This window comes from Dipodomys merriami, unplaced genomic scaffold (assembly GCF_024711535.1).
Source record: "Dipodomys merriami isolate MVZ:Mamm:240054 unplaced genomic scaffold, mDipMer1.0.p SCAF_112, whole genome shotgun sequence".
NCBI lineage: Eukaryota > Metazoa > Chordata > Mammalia > Rodentia > Heteromyidae > Dipodomys > Dipodomys merriami.
In genome coordinates this window covers 2,780,752-2,799,886 of record NW_027202405.1, presented here as the reverse complement: position 1 = coordinate 2,799,886, position 19,135 = coordinate 2,780,752, and the positions used below count along the sequence as shown (strand labels likewise).

Below are 19,135 nucleotides of genomic sequence, written 5' to 3'. Positions count from 1 at the left end.
GTTCTCTACCTTTCCCCTTCCCTTCTGAAGATACACACACGAGTACACCATACATGAAGGAAAGAAGACAATCATCAAAAAGTTAAAGTATTTCCCTTCCTTCTTTCTTTCCTTCTTTCCTTCCTTTTATTTTGCACGATTGGCTATTGAACCTATGATTTTATGCATGTTGGGCATACTACTGAGTTATACTCACAGCCCTGCTCTGCATATTGTTTGCAGGATTTCTACATGTGATTCCTCCATGCTTATCTATTTGGATTTGTTGAATTGCTTACATGACAACTTGTTTCTCTGAGCAAGTATTTTGAAAGCGTAAGATGGAAGAATATGACATTGTTATGGAATTACCTTGAAAATCACACTTTCTTTCTGACATAGTATCTTAATACTGAGGCAAACTCCCGTGCAAATTCAAGAGGAAGAGACATAGAGTCTGTCTTCCAATAGGAATGTCAGTCACATGGTAAGAAGAGCATGGGGGTTAGGTGGTGGTTTGTTACTGTAGTAAGGTTATATTCTTCCCGTGTAATATATGTCCAATGCAAGAATATGTCCAGGAAATAATTTTCTAAATGCTTAATTGTTCTTAGTTTCTGAGTTTGTTTTTCCATTTTAGTCTTTGAGAAGCAGTCTTTCTTTTTCTTTTTTAAACAGTGCACTCATGGTTTATAATTGTAATTATAACTGAGAAAATGAGACATACTTAAGAAACAATAAACAGTAGCATGACTCATGAAAAACATTTATAGATATTTCCATAGAAAATGTATTAACTCTAAAATGAGCCTGGGATGTTATTTTAGTTAACAGTAAATGGGCAATAGTCATGCTTGTTCATATTACATTTACCTTGTAATCTTCCTTATTAACTCATTAATTGATTAATTTTTTTCAGTCAGGATCTCACTATTCCATTCAGGCTGACTCAGAACTCATTATCTATCCAGGCTAGGCTCAAACTTCTCATTTTCCTGCTTCAGGAATATGGGAATAAAGCCATAAACTACCACATTATACTGCTTCTTTATTAGAAAATAGAAAATAGCTTTATAAAAATAATCAAGATTCTTCGGAAAAATAGACTCAATAGAATGTGTGTGCTTGCATGTGTGCACGTGTGCTCACACCCACAGATATTTTAAGGAATCGGAATCGGTTTACATCATTGTGGAGTCTGGCCAATCTAAAAACCTGAGGAGCTTTCCTGCAGTCTCCCACCTCAATAAATTGATCCTGCAGGTATTCAGTGTGGAGCCACTACTGACAGCATTTCCTCTTATTTTGGGGGTGGTAAATTAGTTGATTGCTTAGGTACTTAAACCAGTTGGGTAAGGCTCACATATTAATGGGGGATAATCTATTTATCTTCTACTGACGTAAATCTTAATTTTTATCTAAAAAAATCCTTTGCAGCTCTATGTAGATGCATTTATCTAAATTTCTGGATACTATGGCCTAGCCAAATTGGCACACAGAACTTAAAACAGCAGATCCTAATGGTAGTGAAAATATTTTGCTTGTATTATTATCTTAAGCATCTGCTTTCGCACACTTCTCTTCGAATTGATTCTGCATGCAAGATCTTCAATGAGTTACAGGGTACAATGTTGAGGCTAATTGCATTAACCTATAAATCTAATAGCCTTTTAACCCAATGAAAATTTATCATTCACACAAATGCCTTGTGTCCACAAGGCAAAACAGACGTTAGGCCCTTTGTACTTACACCTCCCCTTGCTTTCCTTTCTCTGACTCCTCTACTCTGCTGCTATATAGAAAAAGGGAGCGAGTGAGGAGAAGCAGTACATCTGTGAGAAGCAGATGAGAAACGCAGTCCAGCAATGTCTTCATAGTTCAAACAAGCTCAAAGGCCATCATTAGTGCATTGTATTTATTGGAGGCTGTCCACCAGCAGAAAATAAAACTCAGAGTCACAGAAGAAATCCTTTGCATTGTTTGAATGTGTTTCTCCCAAATACATCCTCAAACTTGTATGTTAATGATATTTAGAAGAAGGTATTTGGGAGGTAATTAGGGATAGATGAGGTCATGAGGTTGGAGCCGCCAGGATGGTATTAATGGCTTTTTCAGAAGAGTAATTGAGAACACATCTGTCTCATCATATGATGCGGCTGTGATGTAAGAAGCTCTTACAATATGTCACTGTCATTCTCTAGTACCTCCCAGCTCCAAGAATAATGGCTAAAGGCTGGAAAAGATTAAAAAAATAGAATCATGGGGTAAATAAAACTCTATAAATAAGAATAGATCCAATGTTTTGTGATAACAAAAGCAAAAAAACTAAAATAAAACCAAACTTAAGAAATAATACATTTTATTTTGCTACACTAGGAATCAAACTCAGAAACCTGTGCTCTCAAGGCAAATGCTCAACTATTTGATCTTGAGCCATATTCCCAGCACTTTCATTTGGTGTTTGAGATAGATCATGCTAATTTTCCCTGAGGTGCCTACTCAGAAAGCTGCTTCTGCTTTCTAAGTAGCTGGGATTACAGGCATGCACCAATACTCCTGGCATAATATACATTCTTTTAGAGCACGCTGCCTTTTCACTGAGATCTTGTGAGTGAGGTATTACTCTTCATTCTGTAAATATACGTGAAGTGTAGTGCTGATGTTTTAACCATCTATTTTAGTTTCAGGCTTTAAGAAGAGAGAAGATTCCTCAAAATTTCTCTTTGCTGGGAAACAAGAGATTAAACATAAGACTTTAGACTTTAGATCAATCATGGGTTCCATCTGGTGAATGTTCTCTTTGATGGCCTCATTTAGAACTTCAAGAGACTTTACCCAGATTTAAAATTCTCATTACAGCTTTTGCCAAAGTGTCTTAAATGCAAAGCAATCTTAACTTAAAAAATTTAGAAATTGCTGAGGGAGACATATCATTTAGAGCCAAGAACTGAAAAGTGTAAGACAAAATGGGTCATGGAAAACAAATTCTAGCACATTCTGTAAGACTTCTGCTCTCTGAGAGTAAAAATAACAAGACTTCCATTACAATTTTAAAGGTCTTTTTCTATATAATGTTACATTCAGTTCTCTGTATTTTGTAGGTCCTATCCTGATTAATGAACAGGAAATATGCATATGACAGGAAATATGATGTAGATTTTCTGAGCATTTGCCACCATCCTTACTTTGAAATGAATCCCAAATGGACTTGGGTTTATAAGTTACTTGTCTGTTCTATTCTTCAAGCAATACTGATCTCTTTCAAAATCATGTCTTTTTCTTCTAGAACAATGAGCATAACTGTTTCTGCAACATATCCTTTTCAGTGAAACAAAACAAGCTCTCAAACACATTTTTTTTGTTTCCTGAAAAATACTTTGTTTTATCATTCAATTAACCATTGTCTATCTGGTCTAGTGCCTAACTCTTTGAATCTTCTCTGAAAATATCTTATCCCCGCTGAATTTACAGATAGCTCACTAATACTTTTATTTGAAAAACATCCTTTCTATCTTTTTTGTATTTTTATTGTAAAAATACTGTACAGAGGGGTTACAGTTAGATGAGCAAGGTAATGAATACAGTTCCTATACAGCATTGTTGCTTCCTCCTGTTTTCCCCCTACCACCCTCTTCTCCCTCACCTCACCGCCCCGAAATTGTAAAGTTCGTTTTCAACATAGTGTCTTGTACATTTCATTGTTACAATGGGTCAACCTGTATCCCTATTTCAGCATTTTGTTTTTCCCTTCCCCTTCCCAAATTAGAGAAGTGTATACACAAGATGGAGGGCACCAGAATCAAATACAGTGAAAGCAGTGGTTATACCATGGGGGAAGACCATACAAAGAAACAAAAAAAAATCACATAGTACATTATAAATGCGTTAGAAACAATAGTTAGAAAGAAACAAACAAGAGCAAGAAAGAAAAAAAATATTTGTGTCCCTATCTTGGAGTTCATTTCACTTAACATCTTCTTATTTTTGATATGAACTTCTACAACAGTTACTTGTCCAAGTTTTTAATATCTAATACATTCACATATACTCTTTCTTCTATATATTTCCTACTTGAATTTCTAATTTTTCCTGTCTTCTTTCTAGAAAAAAAAAGAAACACGGATTACTTCTTTAAATGGGATAGAAAGGAGAGGAGAAGAAGCAGGGGAGTGGACAGTGTGGTCACGTGACAGACTGGAGTATCTATGTAATTATTTCTATGATAACTCTCACTGTGATCGCTCTCGATGTCTGCAACACAGTTCAGTTTTCTTGAGAATGTCAAACCATGTGCTAGCGTGAGGTGAGGTACAAGGCTTATTGCTGTACATTCATAATGGCAATCAATTGGAAAACCTTGTTTAAAAATTCTTTTTTTTGAAATAACAAAATGCTGAAATAAGGATACAGGTTGACCCATTGTAACAATGAAATATACAAGACACTATGAAAACAAACTTTCCAACTTGGTGGGGGGAGGAAGGAGTTGGGGAGGTGGGAGGGAAGGGATGGTAGGGGAAAAACAAAGGAGGAGGTTACAATATCCTCATTACCTTACTCATGTAACTATAACCCCTCTGTACAGTATTTTTACAATAAAAATATATATGGAAAAAATTCATTCTTTTAAAAAAAAGTGCTGTTGTATTTTCTGTATATATATGAGTAAAATAAGCCAAAAAACTTCCCATTTTGTGGTGGCAATAACCACATGCCAATTGTTCATGTAAAATACTTCTTGTTATGCATAGGAGAAAATGAAGACTTGATTCAAGTAATTGGATAATTTTAAATTTGGGGGGATATGCTTATCACTAAGTACTGCAGGCTATTTTGGACCTTGAACTTGAGATCATTCCACTTCAGATCTGAGTGCTGGAGATACAAGCTTGCCCTATCACACTCAGCTAAGAAAGGGACACTCAGAAATTTGTGCTATTGTGTGAGACTAGGGATGCTTACAGCCCTCTGAAGAATCATAAGGCCTAGTGTGCATAGAAGATGAAGAATGGCTTTGAACGTTAATAAAACATTCCTCTAACAAATATTCAAATCTATCCATTATGCCAAGAGGAGCAAATATTATTAAATTGGTCACAATGAGGTTTATGTATAAATGGATGGCAAGACTGCATTTGATTGTAACCACACACACATGAGTTTGTGAATGACTAAAGTAAAATAGCTGAAGGGTCATTAAACACACAGAATTGATACCAAAACATCTGGCTGAATTCTTTCCTTCGCTATCTTTGAAAATGAGGGAAAATGAATGATCATCTTTTCCATGTGAAGTAGGTAACACAATGGATTCATTTCCCTCAGCTTCTTCCACATCTCACTCCTCTGAGAAATCTACCTTAACAAGGAACTCTAATAATTGAATCTTCTTTCCTGTGCTTCCTCAAACACTTAATGTACCATATAGTTTGCATGGTAATTTATGTCTGGTCACTTCAGGTTATGTAAAGATATTTGGAACATAATGCACACGACTCAGTGAACCGGTTTATAAGCTTTCTCACAGCAATGATTAGCTCTTCAGGTGTTTGTATTGGGGTTCCTGCAGTGGAAGAAACAATGTAAGAGAAGGGCAATAAATCCAGTATATTAGCAGCAAAATGCAGAGGAACAAAGATGATGGACATAGTCAAAGAGAATGGTATCATAAATCCAAAGAAGAAGATTCTAGAACGAAAAGAGGATCTGATATTACCGAGGGTGCTATGGAATCAGTATGAGGATGCTTGCTTTCAAGGAAGTGATTGACGGTTATTTTATTAGTGATGGACCAATCAGGCAGTCTGTTAAGGGATGGATATAGAGGTAGTGAATTAAAGATGAAAAGTTGTGGTAAAAAAAATTGCCATTTTTATGTTAGACATTTGATGATGAGAGGAAAAAGCTAGAAAGGTGGTTTGAAGGGAAATAGAAGCTGAGCACAGGCAGTTTTAGGATAGCAGTATTTGAGCTGAGTATGTTTACTGACTGAAACAAAAGGAAAAGGAAAGGAACAGATTAGAAATAAGAGAAAAGGAAATATTGGTCAGTGCTAATCATGTTTCATATTGTACCAGTTACATTTACCCCTTCCTTCCTTCCTTCCTTCCTTCCTTCCTTCCTTCCTTCCTTCCTTCCTTCCTTCCTTCCTTCCTTCCTTCCTTCCTTCCTTCCTTGGCTTTCTTCCTTTTCTTTCTTGGCTCTATCCCTATTTTTATTTATGCTCAAGGCTAGTGCTCTACCATTTGAGCCACAGCTCCATTTCTGGTTTTCTTTTATTTTGGTAGCTAATTGAAGTCAGAGTTTCACAGACTTTGATGCCTGGGCTGGCTTCTAGCTGAAATACTGAGATCTCTGCCTCCTGAGGAGCTAGGATTATAGGCTTGTGAGCCACCAGTGTCCAGCTTAGCTTTCCCTTTTAAGTATTGTTTTAATTATTGTATTCAGTGTGGTTTATAATAAGTATAGTTCTATTCAGAATCTATTCAGATTCTAGATTTGTGGATTCTCACAAAATTCATGTTTGTATTAAATCATAAATTTCAAGTGTCATTAAACATATATTCAATTAAAGAAATAATTAAATTGTTAAATAGGAGTTTTGGCAGTTTGCCTATTTTGCATTAGCTATTTTGAGGTCACATTTGTGGTTATTAAACTTTACATATAGATGTGGTCAGCAAAAATAAGAGATTCAATCAATGGTGCTTATAGATCAGAAGATGTGGTACCCAAAACTTTTTACAAGTATAACTTAAGAAAATCATGTTTTTAGTCACGGGAAGTATGTTCCTTGTATGGATGGAACTGTCTTTATTTATAAAACTAGATAAACATACAAGACTTTTAAGTTATCACTTGGAAAATCATGAATGAAATTAGAAGGAAGGAGAATGCATGAAAATGCTAGGGCAGAATCATTCTATGTAGCATCAGACTTTTGTGTTTGGGGAGTTGAGATAAAAGCAGAAAAACAGAAATAAGCAACATGGAAAAAGAGAAACCAGAGACTGAACTGGCAGAGCGATACAGAAGACTTTAAGAAAAGCAAAACAGGGAGAGGGTAAGGCAAGGGGAGACATGGTTCAAAAAGTATCGTACTCATTGTGTACTTATTCATCTAACTGTAGCCCTTCTGTATATCAATTCTATAATAAAATAAGTAAACAACAATACTAAAGAAAAGCAAGGATATTGACTAGGAAGTTTTGCTTGCTGTGCTATTGTTTCCCGTTCTCCAAACTTTTCCTTAAAGTGTAGCCTATCAGTACACAGATAGTACAGCAACACACAATAAGTGGACATTCTTATTGGTGAAAACCAAAACAAGTTGAATTCTTATTTTAGTATAAATCAAACAGGACAGAACAATTTCATGACACAGAATTAAGACTAAAACGTCCGTAGACATAGGGCAGTGTAGCTGGAGTAACTTTGAAATAAGAAAACCCGTTTTTACCTTCAGGATGAAGGTCAGGCATGGTCCTGCGGGGAGGAAGGAGCAAGGCCGGCTGGGGGTCACGCTGAGTTTGATCTCATGGTACACAGCAATCATTCCTACATCAACACCTGTGTGGCTTTGAGAAAATCACTTTGTCACTTTCAGTCTCAGTTTGTTCACTTAAAAAATTGAGTAAAAATAGGGCTTATACGAGAGGGTTGCTGTGGAAATTCAATGCTATGTTATTGTGAGTATTCATTTATGAGATCATTTCTTCTCTTGCTTTCTTTTGTTTTTCTTTCACCCTTAGTGGGCATTATCATAATAATCCTGTTAAGGATGATAAAGATTTATGACCATGAAGAAGAATTTAGGTGGATTTAAATAGGATATATATATATGTATATATATATATATATGCTTCATTTCTTATTCAGTTAATATAAATTGTATTGGTATATTAATGATATTTTAAGGGAGAAGAGACATCTAGTAATATTATGATACTGATTGGAATCTTCCTTCTGCAGAACAAGGACATTCTGCTTGGTCTGCTTATGGCAAACCTCACATTGCGCCAGTGGGGATTTGTTCGACAGTAACATGCATCACCACTTCACAGGCATGGTTGAGGGAAGGGGGAGGGGGAGGAGGGTGGGGGGGAAGGGAAGGGGGAGAGAGAGAGAGGACAGAGACAGAGACAGAGACAGAGATAGAGACAGAGGAGAGGTGGAAAAGGCTCAAAAAGAAGACTTCTTCAGAATTGTTACTACCGGAAGTGGCGCTGTAGCTCAAGTGGTAGAGCGCTCGCCTTGAGCTGAAGAGCTGAGGGACAGCGCCCAGGCCCAGAGTTCAAGCCCCACGACCAACAACAACAACAAAAAAAAAAAAAAAAAAAAAGAAACAACAGAATTGTTACTACGTTGCTTAACAAGGGTCAGCAGCTATGTAGTCAAAGCCAGCCTACAGATGGATATTTTTGCTATACTTACTCATTATTGTTAAGTTTATTTCTATGGCAAAGACATTCAAAATCTTTTCCTCTAGCGTTTGAAGTAAACAACACACACTGGGCCCTTCTCATCACCCCTCACTCCAGCATGATAGAACTCACGCTGCTCTAAATGCTACTTAGCCCACAGTGACGTCACTTCCTCTTATCAGTGAGTTCTACTGCATTCTTTTCCTTGGGAATTTCAGCGTATCATAATGGTACACTCATACACTTACTCCTTACTTTTGTATACTTTGTGTATTTTCGATGTCTTTTTTTGTGTCCCTATTCTGCCTTTAATCAGAATTTTTTTTTCCAAGTCTCTGTCAATTCTTTCAGGCTCCATGTGGAGTACAACATCACCAAAAATATCTTTGTCCTGGCCACACCCACCCACCCACAGATTTCTAATACTTGTTAGATAGCATCTTCATACTGGAGCTCAGTGTAGTTAGAAAAAAAAGGGGCAAACAGGTTGACTTTTTCTCCCCCTAAATCTTCATCCACAACTTTCAAGCCATACTGGATGCCTCTGTTTGCTTTCCTGGTAACATTAAATGTTAAATATCATCTCTGAAAATTCACACTACCACCCAGCCCTCTCTCTACTTCAGCTGGTGACCTTGAATCTTATTCACTAAAAATAAAAGCAAATGAAAGAAACATCAGCATGCTTTTTGCAAAATCTCTCAGCATCAGTGTTGTGCTGTCTGTGTTTTACAATACATGAACTGTCTTGATGTTGTCTTAAGTTGTTTAGTCTTGTGTGCACTATATTCCATGTCTCTTCTGGTCTAGTCAAGGACATGCTCCAACAATGTCATTAAAAAAATTTCTCATTTACGTTGATCTGCTCCCTCTATGATTCTTATCACCATGGAAATATTTACTATTTCTTCTATCTTATAAAAAGAAAGTACATCAAAACAAAGCTTGCTTGCTAATGGATGTTATTAAACATGTAACATATGCTTTGTTTGGTGTGATATTGGAATTGTGGTTATATTTAACAGTCCGTATCAATTAAAATGCATATTCAAGTATAATTAGGTGAAATTAAATAGAATTTACAATTCTTGAAACATGACTCAAGTAGTAGAGTCACTGACTGACTGCCTGCCTAGCAAACACAAGGTTCTGAGCTCAAACCCCAGTACTACCAAAACATAAAGCATAATAAAATAAAATTTAGGATGTGTTTTAAGAATATTGGAGGAAAAAGCCAAACACTGGTGGCTCACACGTGTAATCACAGCTACTTAGGAGGCTAAGATTGGAGGATCATAGTTCAAAATCAGTCCAGGCAGAAAAGTCTATGAGACTTTTTATCTCCACTTAACAACCAAAAAGCTGGAAGTGGAGTTGTGACTCAAATAGTAGAGCACTAAACAAGCAAAAAAAACTTTTTAAAAAATGCTTTCATTTGTATTAGTCCTCAGTAGTAGTCTTCATATCCACAACTTTATTTCATCAACAATCGTCTCAGATACACCTTCTGACAAGACTCTGCTTGAAACATTACAACAGGAAACTATAACTTCAGGAGCATGTTTATTGTGTTTGAGATGATACACCAGTGCTCTCTGAGCTATAAAGGGTAAAAGGAAATCCTCTCATTACAAACTGACAAAAGTAAAAGGTAAAACATTTTCTTTTTTTTTTTAATTTTATTTTATTTTATTTGAGAACATACTGTACAGAGGGGCTACAATTACATGGGCAGGATAATGCATACATTTCTTACCAAGCATTGCAGCCTCCTCCTTTGTTTACCCTTCACCTCTCTTCCCAGCCTCCCCCCTCCCCCCACCCAATTATACCCCCCTCCCCCCCACACACCGACATTGTAAAGCTGGTTTTGACATGACATTTTGTACTTCTCATTGTTGTAACAGGTCCACCTGAATCCTTAAGGTAAAACATTTTCACAACTGCATGAACCACATACTTGAGAAATAGATCTGGACTTAATACAAATGACATAATTCCTAGTCATCTACATCTACTTTTATAACTTCCTACAGATAATGAATTAGGCGAAAATGCACTATAATATTTGGTAGACTTCAGGGCCAGTATCATTAGTACATCACAAAATACATTTTGATATCCCAAAGAAGCAAGACTTGCAAGTAGGCATTTTAAACATAACTAATCTACAGCTACAAAGTTCTACTCTTGATAGCATTTAACTTTTTAGGGAGTCTCCCAGTCTCCAAAGGATAAAAGCAGACAGTAGAATCAGTATAACATATACAAAGAAGGACACTTAAGGCCTGTGTCCAGACACTAAGATCAAGCTCCAGGACCAGCACACACACACACACACACACACACACACACACACACACACACACACACACACACACACACACACACACACACACACACACACACTCATACACAAAACTATTGGAGGATATAAATGTAATGAGACTAGCAAAATATTGATAATTGTCAAAACTTGGAGACTGTTCTTTTTATGTTTATATGAAATTCTGTGTAATAAAAACAAGCAATAACACCTTCTCTTGACTCATATTTCTTCCAGAAATTACCTATTTCTTGCTCCCCTTAGTTACCAAACTCATTGAAAGACCCTTCTATAGTCGTTGCTTTTAATTTCTTTGCATAATTCTCACTTAAACCTACTTTCTTTAGGTTTATGTTCACTACTTCTATAAAATTAGACTTTTTAACGATCATTTATAGCCATTATAATCCTAAACTCAGTGGTCATCCTCAGCTCCATTCTGTCAGCAGAATTTGACACAATCTTGGATATACTTTGTCTACTTGGCTTTCAGATCACTTGCTCTTTTGATTTTATGCAATTATTTCCTCCCTCAACTCTATCTTCTTAGTTCTAATAACCCCTCAGTCTTGGAGAAAGTCTATTTTTTTTCCTGGTGATTGTATCTATTCTTAAGACTTCAAATAGTATCTGGACCCATCAAGTCTTAGTGCTCTCTCTCTCTCTCTCTCTCTCTCTCTCCTCTCTCTCTCTCTCTCTCTCTCTCTCTCTCTCTCTCTCTCTCTCTCTCTCTCTCTCTCTCTCTCTCTCTGTAGCTTGCACATCTTTCTCAATTCTCAGACACATATATACATATATTCTATATTCTTATCTTTACTTCATATCCAACACATGTCTCATCCTGAATGGACTGGTAAAGTACCTCAACTTTTGTGATAGGCTTTTCTATTATAGTTTGTTCACAACTGCATACTTCTTGTTGCTCAGATCTAAACTCAGCCGATATATCTCTCCTGTTTGTACTAAATCTATCAGGAAACTTGTTGGACCTATCTTCAAAACACATCCAGATGTTGAACCTTTCTCTTGACATTCTGTATGGCCATCTTTACCATATTCTTCTCACTAACATTGCTACAGTAGTCCACTCGGTGCTTTCTACCTTTGTCTCATCAGTTTATTCTCACCAGAGAGATGACAGGGATCCTCACAGAATATAAGTCGTCACAGTCCTTCTCATGCAGTTTTGTAACTAGCATTATAATCAAGATATAGAAACATATATTTGTGCACGCTTTACTGTTAATTCATTCGTTCTACCCCAGTTACTGGAAAACATTCATATATATAAATTTTATTGTCAAAGTGATGTACAGAGGGGTTGCAGTTATATAAATAAGATAGTGAGCATATTTCTTGTCAAACTTGTTACCCCCCATTTTCTCCCTCTTTCCCGCCCCCATCTCCCCAAGTTGTACAGATAATTTCCAACATAGATTAATATTTTTTTAAACTTCCTTCCTCCCTCCTTCCTTCCCCCCTTCCCTTCCTGCCTGCCTGCCTACCTGCCTTCGTTCGTTCTTATTTTCTTATTTTTGCTGGTACCAAGGTTTTACCTCAGGGCCTTGTTCTTGCTAGACTGGTATTCTGACATTTGAGCCATGCTTCCAGCCCTACCTTTGCTGGTTATTTCAGAGATGGAATCTCAGACTTTTTCCTAGATTGGTTTTAAGTAGTTATCCTCTAGATTTCAGCCTCCTGAATAGCTGTGTGGATTCTTGTGCTGCTTTCTTTTGGTTGTAAAATCATGTAATAAGCATCATGCATTTTGTAGTCTTTCAATTTTGTCTTCTTTCACTTACTATAATTGTTTTGAGATTTTTCCCAGGTTATTATATATACAAGAATTTTGTACTTTATATTGATGAGGTATATTCTGTTGTATTGTTGCACCAAAATCAATAATTTATATCACCAATGGATGAACTCTCAACTATTTTCAGATTTTAAGTACTGTGAATATGTCTGGAACAAACATGTGGGTGGAGTTCTTTGTGTGGGTATACATTTTATTTCTCTTGATAAACTAGAAGCAATAATTTAATAACTTAATGAAAATTCCAAAATGTTTTCTAAATTGGTCATATTATTTTGTGCAGTTTTCAAAAATGTGTGAGCTCTGGCTCTACTTGCTGTGTTTTTTTTTTTTTTTTTTTTTTTGGTTGGTTGCGGGGCTTGAACCCTGGGCCTGGGTACTGTCCCTCAGCTCTTCAGCTCAAGGCTAGCACTCTACCACTTGAGCCACAGTGCCACTTCAAGTTTTCTGGTGGTTTATTGGAGATAAGGGTTTCACGGACTTTCCTGCCTGGGCTGGATATGAACCACAATCCTAAGATCTCAGCCTCCTGAGTAGCTAGGATTACAGGCATGAGCCACTGGCCTCTGGCTACTTGCTGTGTTTTAATATGCAATTGGTAATGTCAGTCACTTTAACTTTAGTCTTTAGAGTTGCCGTGTACTGAAATCTCATTGTGATGTTTAATTTTCACTCCTTTGATGACTATTGTCATGTATTTTATGTGTTTGCTTTGCTTCAATTCTCTTCCTCTACCTTCTCCCTTCTCTTTTACTTCTTTCTTCTCCTTCTCTTTCTACAGAAGTGTTGGGGACTAGGAATTTAGCCTACAGCCTTGCATATCCTAGGCAAGTACTCTACCCAGAATTACTTATATTCCCTAGTGGGGTGTCTATATAAATCTTTTAAACATTTTTTAAATATTTAAAAATTGGAGCTGGGCTCTGGTGGCTCACACCTATAATCCTAGCTACCTAGGAGGCTGAGATCTGAAGATTGTGGTTTGAAATCAGCTCAGGTAGAAAAGTCTGTGAGACTCTTATCTCTAATAAACCACTCAGAAAAAGCGGCAAGTGGCACGGGGCTCGTGTGGTGTTGGCCTTGAGCACAAAGAGGCCCAGGCCCCCAGTTTAAGCCCAAGGACTGGCAAAAATTATTGAATAGCTTTCTTCTTTTGTAGTTGTAAGAATTTTAAAGTGTGATTTTAGATATTAGATTTATCACATTTTCAAATATTGGATTTATCACATTTTCTCCATGTCTGTGGCACCTAGTTTGTTCTTTCATAGTAAGATCTTTTGAAGACGAACAGTTGCGAATTTTGCTGAAGTTAAATAAAATAAGATTTCTTTCCTTTATGTGTTTATGTGTTTGTAATTTGGCTATTTTTGCATATAAGCAAAGATGTAATATTTGTCTTTCTGAGCTTATCTTGTCTCATTCAATGCAATGATCTTCAGTTTCTCCATTTCCTTACAAACAATATGAACTCATTGTTCTTTACGACTGAATAATACTTCATTGTGTACCTATACTATATTTTATCAAATAATTTGTTGGAAATGTAGGGTAACCCCATATCTTGTTTATTTATTATGAATAGTGTTGCTATAAGTTTGGATGTGCAAGTACTTTTGTTGTGTACTCACTTACAATTCCTGTGGGATCTATGTCCAAGAATGATAATAGCTGGATATTTGGTAGTCTGTTTTCAATTAGTTTCCATAGTAGCTACAGTCATTTATATTCCTACCAAGATTCTTTAAGAGGTCTTCCTCCCAGTTCTCTTCTACAACCTCACCAGCATTTATTTAGCTATTTATTTATTGTTTCCTTGATGATAACCATTCTGATTAAAGTGAGAGAGCATCTTGATATTATTTGTATTTGAATATTTTGTTTTAGGAAATATGGACCAGAACTCATTTTTTTGCATATAGATCTTTAATTGCTAGAGAATAAACTGCTCTTTCCTACTGAATTAGTTGGCCAGTTGTTGAAAAATCAGTTGATTAGACATATGTTGGTCTATTTATGAACTCTCCGTCTGGTTTCATTGCTCTCTACATTTATCTTCACACCAATCTAGCACTTTCTTGATTGCTATGGCTTTGTATGAAACCTTCGTACAGGGAGCATTAGAGCTCCAACTTTGTTCTTCAAAATTGTTTCTGAAATTCTAGTTGGATCAAAGCTTTAGAATTAGCTATCTAATTTCAACAGAAAAGTTTACTGACAACTTGATTTTGATCACCTGTGATTGAAGCGATGAATTAACCACTCTGATTTAATGCTTAATGAATTTCAAACTTTGTCAACACAGCATATCTCCATTTATAAATTCTCCATCTCTAAGTTCTCACTTCAATATTAGATTTCAGAGTATAGCTTTTGTATATATTTCACAGAATGTGTCTTTATTTCAGTTTGTTTTGATGGCACTGCAGCATTGTAAATTTTCTTTTTCCAGGTTTTGCTACCATTATTATGAAAATAAATTTATTTTAAATATTTGCATTTACTTTGTATCTCTGCTAAATTCTCATATTTGTTATCATAGCATTATGATATGCGCTTTTCTATATAGACAATGTTATCCTTTGAGGAATTTTCTTTCCTTCTTTCTAATCTGTGTTCTGTGTGTATGTGTGTGTGCACAAATGTGCACTTGCATGGCCACACACATGCACGCATGCACACACACACACACACACACACACACACAAGCATACTCCTCCCTCTACCCCATCTCCTATTTGATGATACTGGGAGTGGTGAGAATAGATCAATTTCAGAATTTTTTCTACTCCATTTTCTACTTCTCATCTCCGCTTTGAACAAGCATTAGATATGGAGTGTGCATTTTTCTGTTCTTCTTCCGGTGATAGGTAATTTTTTTGTGCTTAGGTTCAGTGCAGGTTAGAGAGTGTAGTTTTTCTACCTGTAGCAATTGAAGACATTTTTGGGGGATGTGGGAGTGGGAGTAATTTTGCAGCCTTTTCATGATATCACATGACATTTATATCTAAGTTCCATCCAGTGGGTATCAACATTTTCCTGGGATAAAAGGGTCAGTGACAGAACTTACTTTTGAGAAGTATGAGTTTAGGACACCACTGAGTGTGAACCAATTCTCTATCTTACAGCTGATTGCTCTCTCCATCGTTGTATCCTCCAGAGACATCTGCCCTGTCTTCTGCCACCCCCCCCCCCACACTTTTCACGTAAGAACTTGGTAGGTGATAAATTGTTGGTGAATGTGTATAAATTCATTTTTTAAATTTTATTTTACTGTAAAAATGCTGTACAGAGGTGTTACATTTACATGAGTAAGGGGTATAGAGGTTCTTCATGTTCCTGTAGACTAAGGTTTTGTAATTCCAAATTGTCAAGTCAGTCTTAAGATTTATCAGAAATTTTGTTTCCTTCTCACTGACTTCTATGATTGGACCAGTTGATTAGACATATGTTGACCTATTACATGTTCAACCAAAACCAAAGTTTATGTTACTGCTTCTCTAATTTTATTGTTTTAAAATTCTGTATGCCTGGTTATTTTACGATTTTTGGATCTCTGATAGGCTTAAACAAAAACATGACTTTGTAAATTAGAATCTCTTTGTGAGGGTGGAATCTTGGTTTTGGTAATAATTTTGTTTTTAGACATATTTGGATGGCTCCAAATACATTTACCTTACTATGGCTCTATGATACAGCTAGAAAATTCCTGCCCTTACACAAGAAATACCTCTTTATAGATTGAAATCTCTTTGTAAGAATGGAATTTTGGCCTTAATGTTACTTTTGTGTTAGAAATAGTTAGATGGTTCTGACCCTGACTCTATTACAGTACACAGAACATTGCAGGGAGTCATCAGGCTCTTTTCAGGGCTTCACACACGTCTGCCTGCTCTTTCTCCATAGGCCCGCCACAGATGTCCCTTCTGTCTCAGTATCTCCTAAAAGCTCTTCTTCCTCATGCAAATTCCTTCTTTGTCACCTCCCACCTTAAACTGTACTTCAGATGCACTTTAATATTCTTCTCCCAATCTGATGCCTCTACTGTCCTGCTATACTCTCACACAGAATGTTATTTATTCTTTTCTTTCATTAGTTTGCAACCTATAGATTCAGTTATTCATTGAATTAGTATCTTTATCCATTAGTTGAGTTGAATCAAACCCTGTCAGGGTTGTGGACTGAGATAGTCCACCATTCAATGCTCTGAAGTTGTTCAAGATTTGTTAAATGACTATAAGCCTTATGAGGTGGAGACAAGGGAGAAACCATGGTAGCCAATAGAATTCAAGGTAGGTTTCCGAAGCAAGCTGTGGCACAGGAAAAATGGAAGGCTTTTTTTGAAGTGAAACACCAGTAGGCCTTGTTTAACTCTGTCCTTTAAATAAGCAGACTAGTCTTGGGTAGTAAGTAGGAAGCCGAGGTAAATTGTCTGCTTTCAGTTCATTTTCACTTCTCATCTGAGCTTAGTAAAATATTCCCATGGTAATTTGAAATGAGTTAATCTTGCATTTTACTGGTCTCAAGAACTTGGTGCCATGATGAGAGAGAAACATGCTGAATTGAGCAACATAATCTCATTCGAAATATTACATAGTCAGCTTTTGCCTGTGCAGGTGCTTCAGTACCATCACCCCACCTCAAATTAATGCAGGATGGATTGATATTTGGTAAGTGACTTGCAAAACTAGCTCGCTCTTCAGAGGAAAAAAATCCTTTTCACCTTCCACTACAAACTGGCATAATCCAGGAAAATTAATAGAATATCACAGAAGACTTTTCTCCCCCTGTGACTGAGAAAATAAGACTTTCTAAAGAAAACTTCATTGGCACAAATCATCCAGTAGAAAAATGGATTAATACAATTTTACCTGAACAGAATATTTCTTTTTTGATTATGAACATTAGGAACACATTCCCCAGATATATAAAATGAAAAAGTTAGTATGTCTAGAACTAACAAGCAGTATATAATGGTAACATACATAACACTTTACAAGTAACTAAGAAAAGTACAGAAAGCTATAATTAAATATAATTAAGGTAGGAATAGGCAGTTTACAGAAAAAGTTATTAGGCATGCTGGGTGCCCGTGGCTCAGGTCTGTAATCCTAGCTACTCAGGAGGCTGAGATCTGAGGATTATGGTTCAAAGGCAGCCTGGGCAGGAGACTCTCATCTCCAATAAACTCCTCAAAAAAGCTGGAAATGGTGCTGTGGCTCAAGTGGTAGAGTGCTTGCCTTGAGCCAACAAAGCTCAAGCAGTGCCCAGGCCCAGAGTTCAAGCTCCAGTACTATTTAAAAAAGTTACTATGCATGTAAAAGGACGTGCAATATCAATGGTAGCTGGGATAATGAAGAAGTGGGATGCAGGAAACATCTTTCAAGGTACCATGTAATAGCCAATGGCATATAGCAGCATGGAGAGCTCTTATGAGCCAATATTGTATGACAATTGTATGACAAAGAATATTTTATAGTATGCAGCATGTTTCAATTACTGTTTGGAGTTCATAATAACTTAGAAATGTAATAAATTCACATTTTGAAGAAATTGAGGTAGGTAAGGTAAAGTAGTAAGTAGAAATTCCAGGATTCGAACTGAGCTATTCACTATTTGCCCAAGATCTTCAATGGGATCTATAGCACAATATCATAAATAGAGATAAAAAATTCATGCATTCCAAACTAGGATGCATGTAGTTTTGATCTTAAAGCATGCGATAATGGAAAGAGAAGGACATAATTAAATAAATGCATCAGCAGAGGATCCCTTCCCAGTGCAATCTGGGTGTTCTAACAATGGAGGAATGGAATAGGTACATTTTATTCCTGGGAAACAGAAAAGCCATTTAACATGTAAGGATTTTGTACTTAAACACTTTTTTTCATTTTATTTTATTTTTTTTATTGTGAAAATACTGTACGGAGGGGTTACAATTACATGGGCAAGATAATGAGTACATTTCTTTTCAAGCATTGTAGCCTCCTCCTTTGTTTCATTATTTTTATTTTTATAGTACTGCCCAGAAACAGCTTCAACCAGAGTCCTGGAGTCCCAGCAGGTGTGAACAGCAGGAACTGGTGAAGAAAGACTAAATGAGACAAGGAGAAAAATCAGAGAGTAGAAGTGTCAACATAAGAACAAATGAATATCATTTTGTCCACATTGGTGAGGGGAAATTGGACTGTTTGTTGGACTTGTCTCATTTAACACCTGTTCACCATTCAGAACTTATAAAACAAATTTCTTACTTAGAAGTCAGCCTATGCTATATGCATAATATACAATATCATGTCAAGAGTTTTCTTATCTTTTCTATACTTAACATCAACTTTTCAACATGAACTGTGCCCTCACTCAATAGGTATGAATTTAAATCAAATGAAGAATGGCTCTCTGCTTGAAATTGTTTAGCAGCCCTGATAAGAACATGAGTTTTGAGATGTGAGCAAAACCCCAAATCCAAATCCAAAATAACAACAACAAATCTTCCCACTGATCAAAGCAGGAGAAACAAAACAAGACTCATAACAAAATGAAGACAAATTGTTGATCATTTGTCATTCTGCACTTTTCTGCACAAAATTACAG

The 19,135-nt window shown here is 36.4% G+C and overlaps 1 long non-coding RNA gene across 2 annotated transcripts; it reads right to left on the bottom strand.

Annotated features, from left to right (window-relative positions):
• Positions 1 to 1,921: 1,921 nt before the first annotated feature.
• Positions 1,922 to 8,524, bottom strand: LOC138822537 (uncharacterized). 2 transcript variants are annotated; one of them, XR_011370545.1, is made up of 3 exons: positions 8,413 to 8,524; positions 7,439 to 7,556; positions 1,922 to 2,212 (listed from the first exon to the last, which is right to left on the bottom strand). It is a non-coding gene; the product is annotated as an uncharacterized lncRNA (long non-coding RNA). The 2 variants fall into 2 exon arrangements; XR_011370546.1 differs by lacking the exon at positions 1,922 to 2,212 and adding an exon at positions 3,995 to 4,079.
• Positions 8,525 to 19,135: the final 10,611 nt, after the last annotated feature.